We start from the raw sequence: 13,823 nt of genomic DNA on the forward strand, positions 1-13,823 counted from the left end.
AAGCATGTTGGTTCACATGAAGAGGCACATTGGCCAGATGAACCTCGACAATACGTTCTAAGCATTTCAGAAGAAAAGAGGTCAAACTGATAGGTCTGAAGCTCTTTGCTTCTTCATACGACGCGCGACCCACTTTCGGAATAAACTTTACAGTAATATCCCGTCAGGATTTGGAAATATACCCTGTAGCAAAACTGCAAACAAGTAGTTGCTTCAAAACATGTTTGAAATGATCAAATCCCTTCTGAAGCAAAATAGGATAAATCCCATATGCCCCAGGAGATTTGAAAGGAGCAAAGCTATTAAGTGCCCATTCAATCGATACTAAAGTTATGATACTCCTAGCCGAAGCTAAAGAATCATAACTACAAGAAAAGACATCAGGTTCATCCGAAGATGTAATATCCACACATCCGGGGAAGTGTGTACTGAATAAACATTCCAAAACTTCCTCATCAGAGGAAGTGAAATCACCATTTGGCAAACGTTCGTTCACTTGAAAATCCTTAGATTTTGCAAGGATTTTGTTCAATCGACTGGCTTCACTCAGACTGGAAACATTTGTACAAAGGTTTTTCCAGCCGGATTGTTCAGCAGACCGAAGAGCTTTCTGGTAGGCCTTGCGAGCCAACCTGAATGCCTCCGATCCAGCCGAACGTCGTCTGTTCCAACTCTTTCTATATTGTTTTCTGAGCTTCGCCAGATCAGAGTTCCACCAAGGGGTTCCTCTTGTGGTCAGGCTTGTCCGCACTGAGCGCATGAAAATTCTGCTCTTTGGATTTACACCATCAAGCACATCATAAATTAGAAATCTTTTCATCTTATCAGATAGAAGGATGTTGAAATATTGTAAATGTCATTTCGAACTGTAAAAAAACCGCACCGCAGCGCCGCACGGGCTGCTCAAAGTGAAATTCACTAGAGTGTTTTCACCCGGGTGAAAATCTCTTTGGGCGCTCCGTGTGGCTCTGCGGTGCGGTTTTTTGACAGTTCGAAATGACATTTACAATATTTTAACATCCTTCTATCTGATAAGATGGAAATATTTCTAGTTTATGATGTGCTTGATGGTGTAGCTTCAAAGAGCAGAATTTTCATGCGCTTTACCAATATTACCTTTAGTTAACTGGAATTCATTCAAAAGTCAATTTCTTTTGATGCGTAGAGTTCAAATATGAATTTATTTAAAATTCAAACCAAGCACCATCTAAACCAAATCCAATCCAAGTCGAATCTAAATCCAATCCAAGTCCAATCCAATCCAAACCTCCTCGAAATCCAATAGAAATCCATTCCCAATCCAATCGAAATTCAATACAAATCCAATACAACTCCAATGCAAATCCAATCAAAATCCAATCCAATTCCAAACCAACTCCAATCGAAATCCAATTGAAATATTATCAAAATCCAATTCGAATCCAATCCATATCAAATCCAAACCTGATCAAAATCCCAGTCGAAATCCAATCCAAATCCGATTCAATCCAAACCGAATCAAAATCCAACCCAAATCCAAACCAAATCCAATCGAAATCCAATTGAAATCCAATCGAAATCCAATCCGAATCCAATTCAAAATCTAATCCAAATCCAATCCAAACCCAATGCAAATCCAATTCAAATCCAATCCAAGTACAATCAAATCAAATCCAAGCCTGATCGAAATCCAACCCAAATCCAGTCGAAATGCAATCTTAATCCAATCGAAATTCAATCCAAGTCCAATCCAAATCCAATCCAAATCCGATCCAAATCCAAATTAATCAGAACCTAATCGAAATGCAATCCAAATTAAATTTAAATTCAATCCAAATCTAAACCAAATCCAATTGAAATCCAATCGAAATCCAATATAAATCTTATTGAAGTCCAATCCAAATCAAAACCAAACCTGATCAAAATCCAAGTCGAAATCCTAGAAATCCAATCGAAATTCAACCCAAGTAGAAACCAAATCCAATCAAAATCCAATTGGAATCCAATCGAAATCCAATCTGAATCCAATCCAAACCCAATGCAAATCCAATGCGAATCCAATTCAAATCCAATCCAAAAATCAAACTAAAACCTGATCGAAATCAAATAGAAATCCAATTCAAATATAAATCAAATCCAATTTAAATCCCATCCAAATTGGAATCCAATCCAAATCCAATTCAATCCAAACCCAGTTCAATCCAAATCCAATAGAAATATTATCCAATCCATATCCAATCCATATCCAATCCAAATCCAATCCAAATCCAATTCAAATCCAATCCAAATCCAATCCAAATCCAATCCAAATCCAATCCAAATCCAATCCAAATCCAATCCAAATCCAATCCAAATCCAATCCAAATCCAATCCAAATCCAATCCAAATCCAATCCAAATCCAATCCAAATCCAATCCAAATCCAATCCAAATCCAATCCAAATCCAATCCAAATCATTGGATTGCCAAATCCAATCCAAATCCAATTCAAATCCAATCCAAATCCAATCCAAATCCAATCCAAATCCAATCCAAATCCAATCCAAATCCAATCCAAATCCAATCCAAATCCAATCCAAATCCAATCCAAATCCAATCCAAATCCAATCCAAATTCAAATCCAATCCAAATTCAATAAAAATCCAATCCAAATCCAATCTAAATCCAAATCCAATGCAAATCCAAATCCATTCCAAATCCAATCCAAATTCAATCCAAATTCAATCCAAATCCAATCCAAATTCAATCCAAATCCAATCCAAATCCAATCCAAACCCAATCCAAAACCAATCCAAATTAGAACGAAATGGTATGCAGGTGAATATCTCGAAATGTAAGGTGATATCCTTTACTCGACAACAGTCTTCGACCGCCTTCTCGTACAAAATGGGATCCGAAGTCCTAGAACGAGTCGATAAAATCCAGGACCTTGGGGTATTGATTGACTCAAAAGCCAAGTTCAATGAACATATTTCAACCGTGACCGCTAAAGCAACTTCTCTACTTGGATTCATCCGGCGCAACACAGCAGCCTTCGAAGACGTATATGCGTTGAAAACTCTTTACTGTTTAATAGTGCGTAGTACACTGGAATACGCGGTCCAGGTTTGGGCGCCGTATCACAACGAACAGATAAACCGAATTGAAAGCATTCAGAGATCATTTTTAAGATATGCGTTGCGTCGCCTTCCTTGGTCTAACCCAACTGAACTATCTGCCTATGAAAATCGCTGTAGACTGATCAACCTGAATCTTTAGCTGACCGCAGGAAAAAATTACGTAGACTGATTATCTTTGACCTAATTGTTAACCGTATTGACTGTAATTATTTGTTGCAAAATCTATGTTTTTATGCTCCTGTGCGTTCTCTCCGTAATCGTTCGTTTTTGTGGATTCCTGCTCATCGCACGAACTATGCGTATTTTGATCCGTTTGACATTAGTTGTAGATTATTTAACGAAGTTGCTGATGTGTTCGATTTTAACATCTCCAAAAGTGTTTTTAGTAATAGGATAAGATTTATAAGTTAGGTAACAGTCTGTACAACCTAGTGTTGAAGATGATGGTAAATAAATAAATAAATAAATAAACAAATTCAATCCAAATCCCATCCAAATCCAATCCAAATCCAATCCAAATCCAATCCAAATCCAATCCAAATCCAATCCAAATCCAATCCAAATCCAATCCAAATCCAATCCAAATCCAATCCAAATCCAATCCAAATCCAATCCAAATCCAATCCAAATCCAATCCAAATCCAATCCAAATCCAATCCAAATCCAATCCAAATCCAATTCAAATCCAATCTAAATCCAAATCCAAATCCAAATCCAATCCAAATCCAATCCAAATCCAATCCAAATCCAATCCAAATCCTATCTTAATCCAAACCAAATATAATACAAATCCAATCCAAATCCATTTCAAATCCAATATATTTTCAGCTCCAGCTGAAATCCCGGTTTAAACATATTTAAAATCTAAAGTTATACAAAAATAATATTTCCAAGTTAGATCTCAAACAAATTTTGATTTAATTCCAACACAATTTAAATCAAAATACATATAATCTATATCCATTTCAATTCGAATCCACTTTTGAAGCAAATTCAGTCTAAATCTAATTAACAATCAATCCAAATAAAATTCAATCCATAGCAAATCCAAAAACAATGAAATTCCAAAATGATTTTTTTTTTCAAATTGGTTTAGATATAAAACTGAACTATTTTGATCCTCACAAAATTTGCATTCTTGGTTGTTTATTTCTCTATTATTTTCTTAAACCATGTTGAAGCTTATTTTAGCCCTTCCACTAGTTTTTTTTTTAAATAGAAAAAAATACGCTGTCTCAATTGTTCAGGAATACAATTTGTACAATACACACTCCACGATTAATATTACTACGTGATTATCACTTGACAGTTGGAACTTCATCAAGTCTTGATATATTTTGTTTACAACTGTCGCACTCCAACAGGAAAAAATCCCGCAATCTTCATCAATCATCACTCATCCATTTCACTCTTCTTTCTTCCCGGTAAGAGCATATCATCATTTTTTTTTTATTTTCTCGAATCTTGCCGACCACAACATAAATACATCAGAGGGTTGCTCGTTCCACATCCAATTCCTATACAAATCCAATTCAAACCGAATCCAAATCCAATTTATATTCATACCAAATCCATTCCAAATTCAATGCAGATTCAATCTAAATCCACTTCAAATTCAATTCAAATGCAATCCTATCCAAATCCCATTCAGATCCAATCTAAGTCCATTCCAAATCCCAATCTAGCCTTCTCTTAAGGTTATCCAAATCCACTACAAATCAATTCCAAATCTAATCCAGATCCGATCTAAACCCACTCAAAATCCAATTCTTATCAATATCCATTCCAAATCTAATTCAGATTCAATGGTAATCCAATCCCGTTGAAATCAAATCAATAATCAAACCTAAACAAAATTACTTCAAATCAAATTGAAATTTAATCCAACAGAATTCCAGTCATAAATCCACCCCATCTTTTATTTTTCAGAATAATTTTCTGATAAGAGATTTTGTGCGATGACTTCAACTACACTATCATGGATGGAGGTGTTCAGGCTCAATGTCTCCAATCAAGCGTCAGGTCCAGAATAAGATTCGAAGTCTAACTCTGACATTTATTACATGACGTTCCTATTTCCAGTGTGCTTTTTCGCAGAGCTCTTATCACTCTGTAGATTTCATTATGTAAAATCTTGGTCACAGTACTGTTGTCTCTGTAATATTCCACCACGAACAAATTGCGCTGTTGACTTTTTTTTATTATCTCAAACGATTAAAACTCCAGAATGTTGCTCGCTCTGGAAAGTCCTGCTTTACTTTCTTTTTTATAACATTCAATTTCAAAAAAACTTGAGATTCCTGCTCGATCTGTTTTTTTTTTAATTTCTTTGCGTTAAGTCCTGAACACTCTACTTTCTACTGTATAGCATTCAAACAGAGAAGAAAACTTCCTCAGAGTCCTGCCCGCTCTGGATTTTTTTTTTGTAACATGTAGAGTCGCTCTTCTTTTTTTGTAGCATTCTATCACAGAAAAAAATGTCTCCTCGCTCTGGAATTCGTTTCACGTAGAGAGTCATGCTCGCTCTACTTATTACTCTTAATCAATCGATCTCATAAGAAAAAAAAAATGGCCCAGAGACCTGCACGCTCTGGAATGTGTGTCATGTAGAGTCCTGCTCGCTCTACTTTCTATTTCAAATCACACGATCACCGAAAAAAAGTGCGTCAGAGACCTGCTCGCTCTGGATTTTTTTTGTCACGTAGAGTCCTGCTCGCTCTACTTTTTTTTTTAGCATTCGATCAAACAAAAATGCCTCAGAGACCTGCTCGCTCTGGAATTCGTTTTACGTAGAGTCCTGCTCGCTCTACATTCTATTTTTTAACATGCAATCAATTAATAGTTTCCTATGCAAACCTACCAGCTGCGCCATATAGTAAACTCAAGGTTTACACAAGCCGAATCAAGCAAAAATTGCAAAAATCCGACCAAAAACATTGACCCTTCCTAACAGACGTTCGTTCGTCCTAAAAGTCGTTAACAAACTGAACTCCTGTATTCAAAGAGCTCCGAGCCCGCTTTTTTCCATACCTATACACACCAACACAAACATTCATCTCTGCCGGCGAAACTCTTCCCTCATTCATTCGTCCATCATACATCAACCCAGTTTCATTCGCACAATGCTGTACCGAAGACGCCTGTATGCATGTGTGCGTGGACTACCAGACAGCACGCGAGCTGTTCATGGTTGGTTTTGGTGTAACGTATCCCGACTAAGCGGTTACACCAAAATCAATACTGAATTTGCAAATAGACACATCACGTTTTATAAAATTTTCATAATAATTAGCATCCATACACTACAATGGTCTTTACAGACCGCAGAGGGCAAGCTTCTTCAAAAGCTTCCATGATGAAGGCCGTTGTAGTATCAACGGCATCATCTAAATCACTTGGAGTGTCAATTGATGGTGAGTATCCATGAAATTTGACTGCAACCAAATCTGTAAAGAGATCCCAGTTGGTTGACCGGGGATTCCTGAAACGCAAAGTTTGCGAAGTAACATTCCCATGTTCAGACAAGATGTAGCGATGGTCAGATAAAGATTCTTCATATGACACATGCCAATTGCTCAGCTCGTGACTAATTCTGCTAGAGCAAAGCGTTATGTCTAACACTTCCTCTCTACCAGTTACCATGAAGGTTGGGCGATTGCTTATGTTAAGTAATCCAAGATCTGTACTACTTGAGTATTCCATCAAACTGGAAACTCTCAAATTAATGTCTGAGCTGCCCCAGATTATGTGGTGAGCATTAGCATCACTGCCAACAATTAGCGGAAGGCCTTTTGAAGTGCAGTATGCAATGACTTGCTTGAAAGTATCCGTAGGGGATGGTTTATCATGCGGTAAATAAACCGAACAATAAACGTATTTCCTGTTGAGGTTTCCAACAGATACATCGATTGTGATAGCACATACATCTCTAGTAGTTAGTTCAGAAATGAGTGTAGCAACGATTGCGTTGTTGACAAGCACACATGCTCGAGGCATGACACGTGAGTTTGCCATTTCATTTTTACTGAAAGTAGCACACACCGGATTCACAAGGTTTCCTAGATAGAAATTCCCCTTACAGAAGTAAGGTTCTTGGACTAACGCCACTTGGGCTGTACCATTTTGCATAAGTCTACAAAGATTGATCGTTGCTGTTCTTTTATGCTGAAGATTGATCTGAACTATCCTAACTGTAGCCATTACCCAAACTAGGCAAGATTAAACTCTTAACAATCACAGCACAAAAAAGAACAGCAACAATAAAGCCAAATCGGTATCGATTTGAGTGCGCCAAAGGCGAGGATGCACAGAATACACTGTGTAAAACGCATAATGCGAAGCCATATAGGTGAAAATTTGAACTAATTAATAACATCTTCATAATCCCGCCCATATTCAGCCTCAAGTATGAGATTGAAGAAGGGCAGCTGATTGCTCGGAGAAACACAAGGTCCACCGCGCTATTGCTCCGGTTAGCACAGTAAGGGCAAATACTGTGGAGGGTACCCTGGTCCTCCACAGGCTCCGTTTGCGATTAGGTTTTTATAAGACCCCCCTAACCATTCATTCACAGAACAGATGTGTATCTTCGAACAAATTTGAAGTTTCGAGGTGGAAGTCGTAAAATTTGCACTTGGAGAACTAGAATGAATTTCCTTGGAGAAATAAAAAAAACATCAAAGCGTGCCTCGCTCCCGCCCTATGCTCGCTGTACAAAAAAGCTTGCTTTCCACCACCAGGTTCGCTAGTGTCCAGCAATCAAACGAGCGGATCTTTTCGTGATGAAGATTCACCCCCGTGATTCATTCCTAGGCACGGCTAGCGTAAAGCCGCATAACACCTTGAATTAGGGGTCACCTGATTAGTGGACTCCTACCACTGGAACAGGCGGTCCGTAGTGCTATTCTTAGCCAGTTGAACTAACCGCTACCGACACTACACAGCTATCTAGGCTGATCGGGAAAAGAAGTTAATATTGGTGATCAACTTCATACGGGCCCGAAAAGCCGTAGAATCACCGAAGATCACAGGCTAATGATCTGTTGGATTCAAGTTCGTTGACCCCGAACCTTTGGCCAATGACCATCATGATGGCCACCCAGTTCGCCTCCCATGGCCGCCCATTTCGCCACCCCCATGGCCGCCCATTAGTGCAGTCCTGTGCAACCTGGTGGTGGCTAGCAGAACTACCGTCGTCCTTACATGGGGCAGTGTAATGATGGCTGCGCTCGTGGGATTTTTGGGACGTTACTTCTTCTTCGTTATGGCTTTACGTCCCCATTGGGACTTGGCCTGCCTCGCTTCAACTTAGTGTTCATTGAGCACTTCCACGGTTATTAATTGAAGGACTTTCTTTGCCTGCCATTGCATGAATGAGTATATTGTGAGGCAAGTACAATGATACACTACACCCGCCGTCTACGAATTTTCGATCCGTAGCCTTAACTACGATTTTCACGTTCAGTTGCTTGGCTTCACTGATGATATTGGTAACATAGCTCGCAAATTTGAGACGATGGCGGAAACGTACACTGAAGAATGAATCCTGGCAAATCGGATCAGCTATTAATGTGTCGAAGACAAAGTACATGATGGCAAAGGGCTCCAGGGAGGAATCACCGCGCCCGCCACCCCGAATTTCTATCGACGGTGATTAAATTGAGACGGTTAAGGAGGTCGTGTTAAGTTAACTATCTACAAAACACTTGTTGTTGCTGATGCTATCCGGAGGAATACAAAAAAGAGAAACTTTCTCTTCAACAGTTTATTTCAGTTTTTTTTTTTTTTTTTTTTTTTTTTTTTTTTTTTTTTTTCTTATACATTTTATGGTGTCCTATTTATATGCGGCTCTACCCTATTGACATGGTTTACAATGCTCTGGATCCGTATTGTTGTATAGAAATGTTGAATAGAAGATTGTTTATAAACTGTTATACAATATCTCAATATGGGATCTTCAAACAAAGAAAAACAATTCTGAGAATAAACAATAGCAATATTGATCTATAGCGATAATAGAGGAAAGTAAGTTTAAACGGGACGGAGCTGTAGTGTAGCCTGGCAGCATAAGGCATGGTATCTACTAATTCGGTGCACTTCACCCCGGTAGTAAGCAGTTGGCCTCGACATTCCGCCCACCAAATTGGTCACAATTTGACCCTTGATCATAGTGATGATTGGGCAAACTGGTATAGTGCCGCTCACCTTGACTGGCTGATAGGCAGAAGTTGACTTGAGCGATGATGAGGTGGAAATTGTTCTGATGACGATTACTGTTTCCTTGATGATTACTAGAGATGAACTGGCATGCCGCCCACCATAAGACGTTCTGCACTGATCGTGATGCACTGATGCGTTGAAACGATTTGTTGACGAGAAGTGGTTGATGGTTTTACGTAATTCCCGAAGGCAGGAGCCACTCTTCGTTGATGACCGCTTCGGCGATGGTTGATGTTGATGGGCAAACGTCGAGTAGATGATTTGTGCAATGGATTGTGTGCATGCACGAATGGGAGCCTGCAGATCCTGAAGGTTCAGATGCTGGATGTTGACGTCTGCTTCGGCGATGACCAATGCTGGCGGTGATGAAGAATCCCAAAGGCAATAGTCACTAGTTGACAGAAATCGCTTTGGCGATTGAGGCGAGTGGTTTTGCATGGCGAGCGTTATATGATAAACCCCGTGGAAGGAGGAAATATGCAGCTGTGTCCAAGTCGAAGGCAGTAGCGCTTGTTCAGGCTGCTTCGACGTGGTGCACGAAGGATGTGAGTGGTACTCTCGGAGGCAAGAGTTTCGGACAACGGGATGTTGCACACACCGAAACTGCTCCGACGAAAGGATAGAGATGCAATTCGATTGCAGTTCATCACGAAGGCAGTAACTACAACCAATAGATTGGTGGTTTTGTCGCAGTTGCTTCGACGATGGCAAACGTTTCGGTGGCAGATGACGGATACCATGCAAAGGCAGAGGCTTCGTACGACGAATTATCGAGAGCGAACCTGCTTGGCGATGGCAATGATGAGATGTGATGGACAATCTTGTAGGCAGCAGTTTCTGGCAACGAATTGTTGTGTCCATTGAAACCGCTCCGCAGACAGTAGTTGTAATAGCCAACCCGAAGGCAATAACTGCGTTGACGTACTTGCAGTCGCTTCGGCAATGCTCGGCTTAGTGGTATAAGGATGGTGATTTACTTAGAGCGTGATGAATGATGGCTTTATTTTCCGCGTTACACTACTGCCAGCTGGTCGTGTGGAGTAGTCGATGCGTAGCGATGAGCAAAGTTGCTGTGCAGCCGAATGTTCGATATTGGTTGTAGCTTTACTGGGGATCGGCTCCGGTTGGTGGGTCTGCATGATGAATCGAACTTCGTATGCTTCACGCGATTTTACACAATTGATACTACGCGTTGACTGATCGATATTTCACTTCACCTATTCACTAGAATGTTAGTTACGGACTAGCATCCTGTCTACAGCGCCAAATCTAGGCGAACATTTGAAAAGGGCCTATCTGCTTTTTGTAAACAAACATGTTTCTGTCTCTGCAGGGTCCATCTGCATCCACCCACGCACATCAACACCCTTAACAGATAGCTTGAAGAACACTCTTTCTGATAAGGGTGTTGTTGTGCGTGGGTGGATGCAGATAGGCCCTACAGAGACAAAAACATGTTTGTTTACGCAAAGCAAATAGGCCCTTTTCAAATGTTCGTCTAGAAATGTTGTTGCTGATGCTATCCGGAGGAATACAAAAAAGATAAACTTTCTCTTCAACAGTTTATTTCAGTTTTTTTTTTTTTTTTTTTTTCTCATACGATTCATGGTGTCCTATTTATATGCGGCTCTACCCTATTGACATGGTTTACAATGCTCTGGATCCGTATTGTTGTATAGAAATGTTGAATAGAAGATTGTTTATAAACTGTTATACAATATCTCAATATGGGATCTTCAAACAAAGAAAAACAATACTGAGAATAAACAATAGCAATATTGATCTATAGCGATAATAGAGGAAAGTAAGTTTAAACGGGACGGAGCTGTAGTGTAGCCTGGCAGCATAAGGCATGGTATCTACTAATTCGGTGCACTTCACCCCGGTAGTAAGCTGTTGGCCTCGACAACACTGATTGGACCGGTAGTCCTCTATGGGCACGAAGCATGGACTCTACGTGCAGAAGACCAACGCCCCCTAGGATTTTCGAACGGAAGGTGTTGCGCACCATCTGCTGAAGTAACCAACCATCGTCCACAACGCGAAAATCGGGAGGCTATGGTGGGCAGGTCACGCCCTAAAATGATTCTCGAGAGCCATCCGACCGGTACAAGAAAACGTGGTGCGCAGCGAGCAAGGTAGGTCAATCAAGCGGAGGACGATTTGCGGACCCTTCGCAGAGTGTGGAACTGGAGACACACAACCATGGAACGAGTAGAATGGAGACGACGCCTACGTACAGCAGTGGACACTCAGGCCATAGGCTGACCGGTAAGAAAGAAGGTAAAGTGATAACAGGTGTTCTCAAGATATCTATGATGTCTCGTGTTGCATGCCATTTAAAAATAATAACAGTATACGTTCGATTTTTCAGATGTTTTGGGAAACCCAAGAGAGTAGTTTTTTTAACTCTGGCAAATCCAGCATATTTAGCAACTCAATATTTATGCTAACTCTCGATAAAATACTTTGAAGTCACGTTCGGAAGCTTCCTTACGAATATCTGGCGAAAAAAATGCTAAGATTTTGACATTTTGTCATACCGACTTTGTTGAGCAATCAGTCAAAATGTTAGCTTTATGCAGCATTTCGTGCGCCAGATATATGTTTGGTAAACCTCAGAAAACGACTCGGGATAGCCGGGAATACTTGCAAATCGCAATTTGTCATTTTTTCATCTGACCTGATCCAGTGACCCACAGGCCTTACTCCAGAAGTTGAAAATGTTGATCCCATATATTTTCAAAACTTAGAGTATTTAGCGATGAGGGGTTCACAATTTGATAGAATTCGGTTGAGAAATAGGCTGTTTTTGATTTTTTGAATGCGCACCTGGTGAAATGATTACTGTTGTAAAGCTTGAGGAAATTCCAAACCAATTATATTACAAATTTATATAATGCAAAATGCTTATCTGTTGAGTGTTTAAAATGCCTGACCAATGGTCACTGACCATAAATTGCATTATTTTTGTTATTCTTCTTCACTTCATGCGTGTATCTTAACAAACGTGCCAAGGATGTAAGCACATTTTGCCGTTTCAAATACGTATCAAAGAAGATTTCATGAGCTCTCAAGTGATTTCTTCTCGTGCTAGTATCATAGCACTAGATATCCGCACAACCAGCCGCGTTGCGAAAATCATTCGGACGATGCATCTGTTTGCCTTTGTATTTTCCCACTGATAAGAATCAAAAGAACGGATTTGTTACCGCAGTATACCGTAAAAATCTAATATACGATTTTGTCATATCCTTGCATAGAACATTGAACATTCATATTCCAGTGCGTTTCCTTATCACGGTTACCGCAGGAAGTCGTTTTATTCTTATCGCGACGTCACACTTTCCCAATGGGATCACAATTTTTCACGCCAAAATGTCGCTGCTGATATCATTGTCACCTAATTTTCTTTGTGGCTGCAGAAAACTATGAACGCAGCATCTTTTCCGCGTGATTATTGATAACACACTTCTTACAAAACTAATTAGTCATGCTTCCGCAGTACTCACCAACTAAAACTTTAAAATACATTTATCTACAACAGCCGAACAGGAAAATGCGTTTCAATGCGAGAAAATTTTCCGAAAATTTGTGAACTGATAAGACCGATCACCTCCCAGTTTATATGTTCTTATCATCTTTGCTAGTACATAAGAGCACCCACAGCATGAAAAACGCTTTCGTCCTATGTGTAAACACCAATACAATAAGGACACGCAGGACGCATGCCCGGACAAGCTCACATTTTCTTCAGTATTATGTGCATGCAATTTTTATCAGTTTTAAAAATTGCAATTTTCTATTATTTCTTAACAATAACTCACTTGTTATCTATTTAACAATGTAGAACTATTGCCCTTTATTACAAAAAAAAATCATTTGAAAAATCGAGAACTAGCATGGTCCAACCCATTACGATACCTTAGGCTTATCAGCACTGCAAATACCGCATATGGAATGCAGATGATATTTTTTTCTTCCAGCATTCGTACCACTTTCTTATCACTGAGTCTCTCTATCACTCACACCAGTGTATGCAATAACATGAAAAACAAGTTTATCCTTGCATAATGGGCCACTGATAAAGGATAATCACCCTTTCCCAGCATTACTACACTAAAATTTCAGAAAAGATATCTCTACGCCCGAACACCGCCGCACTCGATAAGGGAAATAATTGTTGTTTTGATCGATATGATGATAAAGGATATAGGCTTTTACGCACACTTTATCAGTAGGAAAGCAGAGCTTTCTAATCCTTACACGTGATGGATACGAGCTTTCGCCTACAAAGGCACAGCTTACTCTTGTGTTGAGCCGTTTGGAAGCAATGCAATGCACAGAGTCGCATTCTACGTAGCACGACGTCCATTGAAACTGTAGAGGCAGGAGGTCTGAAATGACAAAAATTTGGCCTACGTCTATTTTTGACAGGAGACTACTATTTAAAGAACACCGTGTTCAACCAGAGGTTGCACAGAATAAAGGGAATTGTTTTTCATTA

The 13,823-nt window shown here is 39.7% G+C and overlaps 1 protein-coding gene across 2 annotated transcripts in view; it reads right to left on the reverse strand.

The window, feature by feature from the left end:
- LOC109406730 (metabotropic glutamate receptor 8) overlaps positions 1–13,596 on the reverse strand; it is a 48,830-nt gene extending 35,234 nt beyond the window's left edge. The window contains exon 1 of one of the 2 annotated variants that reach the window (XM_062858959.1): positions 13,241–13,596. The gene's annotated coding sequence lies outside the window, so the exon portion shown is untranslated. Of the gene's footprint in view, positions 1–12,828; positions 13,094–13,240 lie in introns of those variants that run through there. The other variant, XM_029877176.2, reaches the window with a different exon arrangement.
- Between the last annotated feature and the right edge of the window lie 227 nt (positions 13,597–13,823).

This window comes from Aedes albopictus, chromosome 3 (genome assembly GCF_035046485.1).
Source record: "Aedes albopictus strain Foshan chromosome 3, AalbF5, whole genome shotgun sequence".
Lineage (NCBI taxonomy): Eukaryota > Metazoa > Arthropoda > Insecta > Diptera > Culicidae > Aedes > Aedes albopictus.